Source organism: Cynocephalus volans, chromosome 13, assembly GCF_027409185.1.
Source record: "Cynocephalus volans isolate mCynVol1 chromosome 13, mCynVol1.pri, whole genome shotgun sequence".
Taxonomy (NCBI): domain Eukaryota; kingdom Metazoa; phylum Chordata; class Mammalia; order Dermoptera; family Cynocephalidae; genus Cynocephalus; species Cynocephalus volans.
Window position 1 is genome coordinate 2,401,313 of NC_084472.1, and position 13,200 is coordinate 2,414,512.

General features: G+C 41.7%; 2 pseudogenes; one reads left to right on the top strand and one right to left on the bottom strand.

Annotated features, from left to right (window-relative positions):
• The first annotated feature begins 3,661 nt into the window (after positions 1-3,661).
• On the top strand, positions 3,662-4,404 carry LOC134361800 (small ribosomal subunit protein eS6-like; annotated as a pseudogene).
• An 8,316-nt stretch (positions 4,405-12,720) lies between these two features.
• On the bottom strand, positions 12,721-12,873 carry LOC134362326 (5.8S ribosomal RNA; annotated as a pseudogene).
• Between the last annotated feature and the right edge of the window lie 327 nt (positions 12,874-13,200).

The following is a 13,200-nucleotide window of genomic DNA, read 5'->3' on the forward strand; positions in this document are numbered from 1 at the left end:
GCAAATCTGAAGATTTTCTGTCTAAATACATTTCATTTCATTTTACATCCTAGAATCCCATATTGAAGTGGAGATGCCTGATATGGTATTGCAACATCAATCGTCTGAAATATGTGTGGCATCTTAGGGAAATATTCATCCCACCCGTGCCCCTGCACTCGTAATGACAGGAACATGATCCTCAGGCAGCGCAGTGCATCTTTGGGCAGGTTTGGTTGTTGAAAAGTCTTTCTGACGCTAAACGGAAATCTCTCTCCTTTATCATCCTCTCTCACAGAAACCCCGTGGGGTCCTATGGAACAAGTCTTATTTCTTTGGAATATGACTTTGAAATAAGGCTCCAGAGAATTTTCTTTTCAGAAGAAACAGCCTTAGTTTCTTTAAGTCATTGGATGTGGTTTTGTATCCATTCACCCTATTTATCTCATTGCTCTCAACACCTCGATTTCTGTAATTTCTTTTCAGATGTAATACCCAGAGGTGAGCACAGTCCCCCAGATTACAGAGATGGGCCTTCCTCCTCATCAGTGAATCGCACTTTTATGAAAGCATAGGAGCACATTCATTTTTATTTTATTTAGTTTTAATTTTGATAGCACACTGCATGCTTACAAAAGTGCCAAAAGAAAATAACTACAAGTCCAGAATCCTATACCTAGTGGCAAAAAGTGACAATATCCTTCAGGAATGAAGGTGAGAAATAAGACATTTTCAGGGGAAAGAAAACAGAGAATTTGTCACAAGCAGATCTACCTGAAATGAATGGCTAGGGAAGTTCTCTAAACAAAAAGGAAATGGTAAAAGAAGAAACTGTGAGACATCAAGAAGGAAAAACAACATGGTAAGCAAAACATGTGTATATACAATAGACTTTTCTTCTCCTCTTGAGTTTTCTAAATTATTTGATGGCCAAAACATAAATTATAACACTAATCTTGTTCTAAATGTATGTAGAAGAAATATTTAAGACAATTGTATTATAAATGGGGTAAAGTAAAGGGATCTAAAAGGAGGAAAGGTTTCCATACTTCACCTGGACTGGTAAAATGATACCAGTATACTGTGATAAGTTATGTATATATAATGTCCCACCTAGAGCAACCACCAAAAAAGCTATACAAACAGATACACTCAGAAACATTATAGATAAATCAAAATGGAACGATAAAAAAGTGGTCAGTAGCCAATATGAAGACAGGAAAAAGAAAACAGAAATGAAAAATGGAGAGAACAAAGAGAAAGTGAAAAATAAAATAGCAGATTTAAGCCCTTATATCAATGTTTGTATTAAATACAAATGGTCTAAGTACATCAAGAAAGACAGAGATTGATAGAGTAGATTAAAAATATAACCTCCTATGTGATGTCTATAAGAAACTCATTTTAAATATAATGATACAGGGAAGTTGAAAGTAAAAAGATAGAAAAAGATGCAAACATTAATCAAAGGAAAGCAGAGTAGTTATATTTATATCAGGACAACACAGACTGCAGAGCATATAAAATTACTTGGAATAGAGAAAGATGACATATAATGACAAAAGCATCATTTCACCAAGAAGTTATAGCAATCCTAAATGTGTGTGCACCAAATAACAGAGCTGCAAAATATATGATGCAAAAATTAATAGAACTGAAGGGAGAAACAGATAAATCCACAATTCTAGTTGAAGACATCAACAGCTTTCTCTCAATAATTGGTAGAACAACTAGACAGAAAATCAGCAGAGTTAGAGAAAAACTCAACAAGACCATCAACCAATAGAATCTAATCATCATTTGTAGAACATTCCGCCCAACAACACTTTCTTTTCAAGGCCCAATGGAATATATACTAAGATAAACCAGATCCAGAGCCATGAAACAAACCTCAACAAGTCTGAAAGAACTAAAACTATACAAAGTGTGCTCTCTGACAACAATGGAATCAAACTGAAATCAATAACAGAAAGATAATAGGAAAATATAAACACTTGGAAACTAAACAACATACTTCTAAATAACAGATAGGTCAAAGAAGAGGTCTGAAGAGAAATTTGAAAAATACATTGAACTGAATGGAAATTTAAAAACAACATATCAAAATTTATGGGACACATCTAAAGCTGAGAAGAAAATTTAGAATACTAAATGCATATATTGAAAAAAGAGGAAAAGTCCCAATGAATAATATAAGCATCCACCTCAGGAACCTTGAAAATGAAAAGCAGAATAAACCCACAGTGAGCAGAAGGAAAGAAATAATAAAAAGAAATAATAAATAAATCAATGAAATTGGAAACAGAAAAATAACGGAGAAAATTCATGAAACAGGGAGCCGATTCTTTGAAAAAAGCCAACAAAATCGATAAATTTCTAGAAAGACTGACCAAAAAAAAAAGAAAGAAAGAAAGAAAGAAAGAAAGAGAGAGAGAGAGAAGACACAGGTTACTAATATTAGGAATAAAACCAGGACTATCACCATATACCACTTAGACATAAAAAAGATAGCAAGAGAACACTACCAGTAACACTACACTATATTTATTTGTGTAACACTACACAAATAAATTTTACACCTCAAATGAAATGGATCAATTCCTCAAAAACCACAAACTACTAAAACTCACCCCATATGGAAAAGATAACTTGGTTCGCCTATATCTACTAAGAAAATTAAATGTGTAATTAAAAGCTCCCCAAAAAGAAATCTGTAGGCCCATACAGTTTCACTGGCGAGTTTCAACAAGCTTTTAAAGAAGAATTAACACCAATTCTACACAGTCTCTTCTATAGAATACAAGGGAACACTTTCCAATTCATTTTATGATGCTAATATTACTTTAATACCAAAACCAGACAAAGACATCACAAGAACAGGAAACTGCTGGCAAAATTCCTCATGAATATAGATGCAAAAATCCTTAGCAAAACATCAGCAAATAGAATTCAGCAACATACTCATATAAAAAGGACCATACACCATGACCATGTGGGGTTTATTCCAGGAATGCAGGCTGGTTCAGTAATGGGAAAATCAATTTAATCTGGCATAATAATTAAAGAGGAAAAATCGCATAATCACTAATCCATGAAAAAAAGCATTTGACAAAATTCAGCACCTGTTCATGATTTTTAAAAAACCCTCTGAATAGGCATAGAGGGTAACTTCAACTTTTTAAAGAGCATCTAGAAAAAACCTACAGCTAACATTATACTCTATGGAGAAAGACTGAATATTTCCCCCCTAAGATCAGCAACAGAGAGGATTTCCACTCTTACCACTCTTATTCAGCCTAGTGCTGGAAGTTCTTGCCAGTGCCATAACGCAAGAAAAGGAAATAAAGGAATGCAGACTAGAAAGAAAGAAATAAAACTGCCCTTATGTACAGATGACATGATTCTGTGTATAGGATATCTCAAGGAATCTACAGAAACTCATACAACTAACAGGTGAATTGAGCAAGGTAGTAAGAAACAAGATAAACATGCAAAAATAAATCACATTTCTATATATGCATTGAACAATTGCTATGTGTAATTGGAAACTGAAATTGAAATGACAGTGTAAGCTTGAGTCCAACATGTAAGGACCTTAGAAGCTGTCATTTCTGTCTTCGAAATAAGAAAATAGTTGAACACTCTTTTTTGCGGCACCTCAGAGGCGATGAGCTGCCTCAAGATGAAGGTGAGTCTCCCCTTCCCCACCACTGGCTGCCAGAAACTCATGGACGTGGACGATGAACGCAAACTTCGTACTTTTTATGAGAAGTGTGTGGCTGCAGGAGCTGCTGCTGACACTCTGGGTGAAGACTGGGAGGGTTACGTGGTCCGAGTCAGTGGTGGAAACAGCAACCAAGCTTTCCCCAGGAAGCAGAGTATCTTGGCCCATGGCCATGTCCATGGCTACTGAGTAAGGGCCATTCCTGTTACAGGCCAAAGAGAGCTGGAGAAAGAAAGAGCAAGTCTGATTGGGGTTGCACCATAGATGCCAGTCGGAGCGTTCTCAGTTTGGTGATTGTAAAAAAAGGAGAGAAGGATATTCCTGGACTGACTGATGCCATGCTGCCTCGTTGTCTGGGGCCCAAAAGAGCTCGCAGAATCCTCAAACTTCTCAGTCTCTCTAAAGAAGATGATGTCCACCGATAGGATGTGAGAAAGCCCTTAAATAAAGAAGGTGAGAAACCTGGGACCAACGCACCCAAGATTCAGTGTCTTGTTACTCCACACGTCCCACAATGGAGAGGCTGGCATGTTACTCTGAAGAAACAGAGCACTAAGAAAAACAAGAAAGAGGCTGCAGAATATGCTCCACTTTTGACCAAGAGAATAAAAGAGGTCAAAGAAAAATGCCAGGAACAGATTGCCCAGAGACGTAGGCTGTCCTCTCTGAGAGCATCTACTTCAGAGTCCAGTCAAAAATAAGATTTTTAAAGACTGACAAACAAATAAGATCAAACCTTAAAAAAGAAAAGAAAAGAAAAACAAACAGAAAGAAAAAACAGAGAAAGTCCCTGGACAAACTGGAAATCAACAAGTCTTCTTAGATCCATCAGAGAATCGAGGTCATGGGACAAACTGCTTCCCCCAAACTGGCGAGACCAACAGGCAGACAGAATCACAGGTTCCTGGCAGCGGCTGCCCCGTAGCTGAAGCCGTTAGCAGTAGACTCTTTACACTACAGTTACCAATTTTGGAGGCTTAGTGTGGACTAGGTTGAGAGTTAAAAAATCCAGGGAGCCCTGTGCCAGGAGCCCCACCAGGTACTCGGGGTGAGGATAAAGAAACCTGCGCTTGTGCATCCAGTGGGGGAAGGGGGCATGTGGCACTTCTGAAATCCTCCCAGAGCTCTCTGTTCTCTTTAACAAGGTCTGGCTACGGAGAAAACACTTTACCAGAGACTAGTAGACTGGGGCTTTACCCAAGCCGAACCAACCGGGGGGTTGGATACTCCCAACTCCAGGCTGCTGTAGGGTGGGGAAAGGAGAAGAGAAACATCCAACTCGGGCTCACTGAAAGACTGAGACCTAATCAGAGGACAGTGGAGCACTCACTCCCTCCCCCGCCTCGCCACCGCATCGGCAGGGCTCCTGCATAGCAACGGGCAGTTACAGCAAAAAGAACTGGTCAGTCTTTTTAATTTTAGCCATTCTACTAGATATGGAGTCGTAATTTATAGTAGGTTTAATTTACATTTCCTACATAAATGATGTGGTTAAGGACATAGGGGTCAAAAGGTTTTATCCCTTTTTCTCACCCATCATCAATGTCAGGACTGACTCCAGCAGCTGTCTTGGAACATGAGGTGACCTTCCATTCAGAGGGTAGCTCTAGAAAGGAAGAGCATAAAGATGGTAGGCACCCAGGCCCCTGGCACCAAAGAACCAAATCCCAGCACTGAACTATCCAACTCTGCACAGCTTTTCTTGAGAGCTGCATCTCTATGGTTAGGCCACTGCTATTTGGGATTTTCTATTGTAAACAACCAAACCTAATATATCTAGTGTGGCTTGCCTTCTACCAACTCACGTAAGTGCCCTAATGATTCTTAGTCTGATTTTACTCTGATTGCCACACTTTTAGTGTAGCATATGTTTAGGGCATTACAAATTTTCATCTGAATGGGAAACAGAGAAGTGGTGTATGAACCTGCATTGCACCTGGTGACGTCCAGAAGGGCCTGCAGCTATTGTTTGTTACAGAAAAACCGCACTGTTGTACTTGCTGATCACAAACACATTCAAGTCTAGGACACTGTGCAGATCATTCCCTGCCTTTTCTACATCTTCAGTCTTTAGAAAGTCACAGGTACAGCAGCCCGAAGAACCTTTCTTCCTGGAGCGCTTCTATTTCTCTTTCCCACCTCCCTGTCCTCCCGCGTGACCCGGCTCCATCCTGACACTGATCCTTGTGGTCTGGTGAGGAGACTCATTCGCCCACAGGTTCCTATTCCTGGGAGGGTGATGCTGGACAAATGAGGCTCCAGCTACTGCAAAATACCTGCCGTCATGTGACTGAACGATAGTCTCACAACACAGAGAAACAAGCAGGGGCGAGTTTTATGGGCCAGACTGGGGAGTGAGACTCAGCCCTTTCCAGGTCTGCTGTCCACACCAAACCGCAACAGTGGCTGGAGACCCAATCTAGCTGTGGCGCAGGGAGAAGAGAAAGCAGAGTCTGCTGTGCAGCAGGCCGTCTGCCGTGGAGCTCCTGATCCCATCTGCTAAGTATTTGAGGTTTGTCTTTTTACTTTTCATGCTGTAAATTTTCCTTATCTTGTTAACGGATTAGTCCTATGTCATTTTCTTGTTTATGATTGCCATATCTTCTCCATGTTCTATGAAAACACTGATTTAGTAATGTTACATTCTAGTTTCTAAAAGTTTTCTTAATGTTTTAAAAAATTATTTCTCTTTCTACTGGGGTGATTTATTCTGTATGTTCACTTTAGTGCTAGTCTCTTGTGCTGTTGGTCTACCTTAAATCATTCTTGCTGACACTTGCTTACTGTGTTTTCAGTTGCTATTGAAAGCATTTACACAGACAACTGATTCATATTTAAAACACCTCTCTAAGGTATGACCTATTATTAGCATCACCATACATAGAAGGAAACTGAGGCCCAAGATCACACAGCTAGTGAGTAAAGGATCTGGATCTAAATGCAGATAGTCTGACCCTACAGTCTTATGGTACACTACCTTTCAAATGTGTGGTGTGCTTTGGATATGCATTGACAGTTAAAAATTAAGCACAAAATTGATTAATTTAGGTAGCTGTAGTTTTTCTCTGCTTTTGTGTAAAGAGACTTGTGTAAAGAGAACAAGTCACAATGACAATTTTCAACATGCTCCACTCTCCTCAAACCTCTGTGTTCCTCCTTTCCTTCTCAGTGCAGGTTTCTCAGATTTCATGGAGAAACAGAAGCCACCAGATGGGAGCCAGCACATGTTCTATCACCATTGCTATAGGACATTTCTAACAATCATAAAACTAAGAAACGCTAAATTCTTTTAAAGCTGTCGATTTGTGCCTTCATCTTATGGTAAATATTCAATATTTTAAAATAACTTTAGTGAATCTACTCATAATTGTTGTCTGAATCATCTATTCTCTGAATTCCACCAGAAAAGTACTTTCTGACCAAAGTTACATACAATATATTTCTATAGTCTTAAGCTGGCAAGATGAATTGAGTTGTGTTCTTATTACGAATAACATATTTGCTTTATTCCTAAACTAACATGATGATTTTGATCTGTAAAAGACTGTGAAAATCAATCCTAAGTAGTATTGATTAGCAGTAGTAGTAAGTACTTGGCTGTGCTTGGTGAGAATTTTGAAGACGTGTTTGTTCTTTTGTTTGTGTTCTAGAAGATACTCAACCCATTTTTAAGGATAAATCCAGCCCTCTTTGCCCTTCATTGGAAATAACAAAAATAGTAATTGACTGTGTAATCATTAGAATAAGCCCAATCTGGACAGGAATCTGTTCAATACTGTATCCTCATTTTCTGGCCCACAAGAGACACTCGAGAAATATTTTTGATTGGCTGTAGAGGTCTACCTGCCCCCTCCATGTGCAGGCAGGGCCAGGTGCCAGCCTGGGCGAGCTCTAAGTTCTGAGTGTGGTGGCTGAGGATGGGCTTTGATCTTCAGTGCACAGGGCCCTGCCTTTAATCAGCAGCTCAGAACACTGCCCCGACCTCCCCAGACTGCGCCTTTGAACTGTTTCCTGCTGGAACCGTTTGCTTCTTTGATTGAAAAGCTCTTGACAGAAATATTGAAGAAGGAGTGTTTAAAGGACCTGTGTCAATGCATCCCCGACTGTGACCTTTCCAGAGACTGAGAGTTCCAAGTCTGGCCCTAGAAAAGCACACTTAGATGCACACACAGAAAATGGTGTGTATAATTTCAGAGGCCTGTGTACTCTGTGAAGTGCATATTGAGACCCTAGAAGTTCCAGTCCATGATGACAAATAGGCTTCAGTTTTTGCCACCTCTTGTCAATGGGTAGTGAAGGCCACAAGCACTGTATTGAAGTGGATCTGAGCCCAGACTGGTCTAAGCAGAAGAAAGTTCTATGGCCTATTAGCACACCCTATGTGTGGCTGAGGAAAGTGCTCAGCCAGGCAGTGGGCTGTGTTTTTGACATTCTGCTCTGGAAATTAAGGTAGATGATCAGCAAGATGTGTAAATTGACCCACACTTTCTAATTTAACCAGCAAATTGCTTCCATGGAGTTGGACTTGCTCGTTATGTCCTCAGCTTGTGTTAAGGAAAAATTTTTTAAAGTTTCCTATGACACCTCTCTTTATGTTTGTTGTCAGAATATCACAAAAAATACCGGGCCAGGGCAAGTCAGAGAAGATGTCCTCATCAAACCTAGGTGTCAGAAAAATCTTTTCTTCACTGAAGAATGTTATGCTTTCAGGACAAAATATAAATGATGTACTGTACGGTTTTCCTTCATACTTTGGCTTTTAGGAATATCAGCTTAATGTCAGTAATTATGGCATACAATGACACTAAATTCATCATACAATGACACTAATTTTTATTTATATCTCTACCTTTCTATCTATCTATCACTGTGTTGATCTCACGATCCTTAAAAGCTCTTCTAAATCCTTTGTGGAACAAAGCAGGATATATAAATACAAACAAATGATATCGTATATGTCAATATCTTAAATCTCACATGAAAAACAAAAGCTCTTCTCCTTTGGCTTCAGAAAATTCATGAAGTTTGCAACCGTGTGACGGAAGAGTAATAAACACATGCTACTAACAGATTCAGGTACCTAAGTAGAGAACAGTTGGAGTTTTCCTCTTTCCTATTTCCTCTCTCCATTAGGACTGAATAGCTTTTTCCCCTACAGACAGATATTTAGCCCTTGATTTTATACAAGCTTAAATATAGGAAAAAAGAACACAAAATTTTAAAAATATAAAACCAATATAAATTTACAGTGGTTTTCAGAGTTTGTTCTTTTTACTAGAAACAAATCATTAGTTCAGATAACATTTTTTTGGTTTGTTTATTAATATTAATCTTTTACTTTCTATGATGTTGTTGCAGAGCAGTTGGTGGGGAGAAGGAGGGGAAGGGGGAAGGAAACAGGGGGGAGAAGGAGGAAGGACCAGGGGCAGGGTTGAGACCTGTGCCACCCCCCTCATTCCTGCAGGGGAGACCAGGGGGCTTCCAGTAGTGTCTTGGTCATTGCTGGGCTGGGTGCAGATGTCACGGGGGTGTAGCTGAAGCCCTTGTCCTCCCACCCCCCAGCTCAGGAGCCCGGGGCTCTTCCTGTAGTGGCTCAGTGGCCATGACTGGGCAGGCGGTGGGTGTCGGAGGGGCCTGGCCAAGGCCCACCCACTGCCCCATCAAATAACTTCTCCAAAACAAGTTTTCCAGCCCACTAAGACAGCTGCCAGTGTCTGGCTTGCCATCACCTTTGATCTTTGCCCCTTACCCACCCAACACAGCTCACTGATATTTTAAGTGTGAAATTACTCCTAAATCAAAGATATGTGGGAGAAAGGTGGTGGGAGGAGCCAGATACACAGAAAACACTGCATTTATACGAGAGCCACAGTAGATGGTTTGTGGCAGTCACCATGAAGGAAGCTCCACCATCACACAAATCTTTGCAGTAATTTTCTTCTGAATTTCTTATGCCCACGAGGCTCTATTGCTCAAATTCATTCTAAAGCACACTGGTTTAAAACCTATAAAAATGTTAACTGGACTAGAGCAATTGTTTCTCAAGCTCTAGGTATACTGATAGGTTTGGTAGACCAGAAGTATGATGTTTCTACGCATGAGACTCCAGCAGAGTCAGCACAGTCGGGGAGAAGGCAGGTGGACCTGGGCAGCCTGGCTTGGTGACTTGCTGCCTATATGACCTCTAAGTCTCAGTTTTCTCATACATAAAGTAGGGATAAAAATAGTGTCCAACTCTCAGATCCATTGTGAAGGTTAAATTCAATATTCTATTAAAAGTTCATGGAGTGAACTATACGCTCAGTAAATATCAGTTCCCTCTGTTCACCTTTCAGCATCTCATCTCCTCAGCCATCAAATTTGACCTCAGCGGTCATATTCAGCAGTACACAGTGTAATCGTTTTTTGTGGCACTTTACCAATTCCTCGCTTACCACCTCCCCACTTTCCCACCTCTGGTAACCTCAGTTCCATTCTCTCCTTTTGAAAGTTCAACAAATTATTGTGACTTTGTCTTTCTTTCTTTCTTTTTTTATTTACTTGTTTGTTTGTGTTTTGGGGGGGGTTTAGCCCCCACTTATTAGTGATGACATCTACTATTGCTTTCTGTGCCTGGTTTATTTCACTTAACATAATTTTCTCTAACTTCAACTGTGTTGCTGCAAATGGCAGTATTTCATGCTTTTTTGTGTCAGAGTAGTGTTTCGTTGTGTAAATATACCACATTTTCCTTATCCAGTCATCTGTCAATGGACATTTAGGTTGGTCCCAACTCTTGGCTACTATAAAAAGAGCTGAGATAAACATGGGAGCACAGGTACCTCTTTGATGTAGAGGATTCATAAAGCAAATCTACCTCACAGGGCCTGGTTTTCCAAAGCCTTGCAGTTTCAAATATTTACCATGCAAAGGACAAGAAATTTTCCTCAGGCTACAAAGTCTCTGATGTAAGATAAAGATTTGTGGCACAGCAAGTTTTCTGGCTCAAGGACCGACTAGGGTACTAACTTAAGCGTGTCTTGCAGCACTCTGTCATACCTCTCCAGAACAGAGGGTACTAACTTCTCAAAAGTTCTTGCCTTCTCACCCTTCTTTTCCTGGTCTGACTACCAGGGGGTCTGCAGCACCCACGAGTGATGGCCTATCCACACGAAACACAAAGAAAGACTTACCTAATTCAGGTCCCTTATTCAGGCGCCACTTGCAGGAGACCAGCTCTGCAGGATTTATTGGACCTGAATAGGTGGTGTGGCATCGGTGAGGAGAGAAAGAAATGGACCACAGATGTCTAGTGCAAGTGTGGACAATGACCACATGAATCTTGCTTTATTTATATTTTTTACTTAACCTTTTACATGATGATATATCTTTTAACCGAAACATTTATTATTTTATCTCTATAGAAAAAGAAAAATCAGAATGTTCCAAAGCATTCATGCTGTGATAAAAACACCCTCTCATGCTTCAATAGTTTACCCCAAAGCCTGTGGCTTGTGGCCAGGAAACTATACAATAGCAGCATGCTTGGCATTAGAGAGCATCAGACTTTTGGTCTGAATCACAATTCTTAACCTTTTAAACTTATACATAAACTTATATTCTAAATTCTTATAAAATCTTACTTATATTTAACAATTTAATGTCTTATGTTTATATTTATTATTCTAATTTATGACCAAAATCACAATATATACAACATGATTTTATATAATGAAACTTGATTATAACGTTCTATTGTATTTTATACTACTATTAAAAACAATTATACTATAAACTAATCTAAACAAAATATTAATATCAAAAACCTTTTAATATATTTTTATTATTTTAGCTATTCACCTTTATAGTAAAACTTTCTAATTTTTTTACCAATTGACTCTGGGAACAGTACAAAGAACAAAGTGAAAAGTTAAATGATCCTACTCAAACTAACAAAAACGCAATATATCATTCTTATTATTACTAGGGAAACATGTTCTTGGTAAATCAAGGGAAACTATGGGAGTGGGGAGAAACAAAGAAATCTGTAACTGGTTGGTGATCAATTAGTTATAAACATTACTGCACTTGGACCCACCGTGTCCCTGAGGGAATGTGGATAGAAATCCAACATACTAACTTCATTCCACAGGTACAAGAGCATGACCACAGCCACAATGGGTCCATGCACACATCACTAACAAGGAAGATTAATGACAAAATTAAATGGGGCCAACCACTGGAGCAAAGACAGTGGTGGGAACATAGGAGCTGAAGGCGGTTGTCCCCAACCAACATTCCTCCCGACACCTGATGTCAACCCACCTCCAAGCCCTCTCCCTCACCGGGCACACCAAACACCCAGAGCCGGGCAGCATCCGTGGCGCATCCACCCCACTTCTAACACCACAGGACTTGGGGCACTGGCAGCACCATGCACCGTAATCCCGGGGGCCATGCGCATTGGTGGTTGTTGCCATGGCATCCCCTGGGTCGCTGCAGGGGCGCACTCCCGGAGGCAACGACCCCACGGGTGACTGCGACTCTGCCTTGGCATGAACCGGACTGACGGGGATGGAGCAGGGCCAAAGGAGGGGCCGGCTTGATGCTGGGCCAATGCTTGGGGGCAAGCGGTGACCCACTGCAACCCGGATGTGACCCAGCACGGGACCATCTCCACTGCTCCGGTGAACCCCAGACCATGTGTGGCGTGAAGGAACTCCTGAAGGGACCGTGGCCTGTTCATGAGAAGGGCGATGATGGCACACAGCAGCTCTTCCCCTCCCCTCTTGTGAGTGGCAAGGGACAGCAGCAGCTGCCAAGGTTCCCTGACCACACCCCTCCCAATGCCCCCAGTGCACCGCCAGCTGGCGGGTGCGGGGCCACAGTCAGACAGGACTGAGGATGGAAGGCAGCGGTGCCACCGCCAGGTCTGCACTTAGGGGGACGGAGGGTCCCCAGGGGGTGCTGCGAGGGAACCCCCAGCCACACACCCTGTGGAGGCCAGAGACACCCCCTGGGGGTGATTGATCCTCAAGCGACGCTCAGACAGGCCTAGTCCTGGGAGGAACCCAGCGCGCAAGTGCGTTCAAAGTGTCAATTGATCAATGTGTCCTGCAATTCACATGACTTCTCACCACTAGCTGCGTTCTTCATTGACACACGAGCCAAGTGATCCACCGCTCAGAGTCCTAGGAGGTTTAACAGAGGGAGAGGACCCCCTCCCCCTGGCATGGCAGAGCCCCTTGGGGGGCGTTGCCTCAGGCCGGCCAGTAAGATGGCAATGAGACCAGACTCCGACAGGTCAGAGGGGCTCTTCACCATCTGTGTCCAGCGTCATCATCCCCGCAGGGGGAGCACAGATACCCCACAGGCACCCGGGTGTTCCAGGCCCCCAATGCAGCATGGAATGTGCAAACCGCATGTGCAACGGCCCTGATGGCCGCCAGGCACCCCCCCCCCGCCGTGGCTGTGCCCAGGGTCCAGCGATGCGCCCCGGCCTGAAGGACAGAGTCTGG